This window comes from Penaeus monodon, chromosome 29 (genome assembly GCF_015228065.2).
Source record: "Penaeus monodon isolate SGIC_2016 chromosome 29, NSTDA_Pmon_1, whole genome shotgun sequence".
Classification (NCBI taxonomy): Eukaryota; Metazoa; Arthropoda; class Malacostraca; order Decapoda; family Penaeidae; genus Penaeus; species Penaeus monodon.
Genome location: NC_051414.1, coordinates 37,595,078 through 37,595,909, shown reverse-complemented (window position 1 = coordinate 37,595,909; position 832 = coordinate 37,595,078). Strand labels below are relative to the sequence as shown.

Here is an 832-nt window from a genome sequence, read left to right as displayed (position 1 = left end):
CTTGGGGTAAATACTCAGCCTTTTAAACTGTTATTAAGTACTTTTGACTGCCTAATATCTGACTATATGAGATGGTATATTTTGGCATAATGAAAAGAGAGCACTTCTTTGTATATACTTCTCTGTAGAGTTGATGGATATTTGACTCTTTGCTACTAGAAAGTGGAACCACAGTGCATATTATTATCACAGAGAATGAAAGATGAAATCAAGTAATTATAACTTTGAAACTTAAGGCCTTGTACTCAAAGTGTAAATATTAGTTGTGATTGGCCTAGAAGGATGAGAATGCTTTGTTCCTTATTTGAGCGACTATATTCTCACACTGTTCCAGTAGAACAGTGGTTCTCTACCTTTACAGTCTGGAACACAATAAAGGTATTTCCTAAATTGCCGCATGCATGCATTTATAGTTTTCATATTCCCTTGAAAGTGTACAAACTACAGAAAGATAGTTACCTGATTGATGAGAAACTTTTAATATATTACTATATATTAGGTAGAACATTTTGTTATTATTACTATCATTTCCTTTTAATTATCATATATAAGTATTTCAGCCAGAAGTGGTCTACATTTTCCCAATGTTTCAGACTAGAAAAAGAGGAAATTACGTTAATAAATATACGACTACAAAATATGACACTATACAGTTATAGGGGAGTCTTGATGCACAGAACCATTGCATGAGAACAGTGTCATGTATTATGTTTTTCAAAAAAGGGTTAATTAGGTTATCTTGCCTGTTTTGTTTTCACTTTATTCTTGCAACAGGATAAAAAGTAAATGTGTGCATAAGAGTTCAGAAGAGAGAGAATATATCACCCCTCTG

General features: G+C 32.5%; 2 protein-coding genes across 2 annotated transcripts in view; one reads left to right on the top strand and one right to left on the bottom strand.

The window, feature by feature from the left end:
- Positions 1–832, bottom strand: part of LOC119592234 — a 22,842-nt gene that overhangs the window by 870 nt on the left and 21,140 nt on the right. The window lies entirely within an intron of this gene.
- Positions 1–832, top strand: part of LOC119592233 — a gene marked incomplete at its 3' end in the record, with an annotated part of 12,371 nt that overhangs the window by 227 nt on the left and 11,312 nt on the right.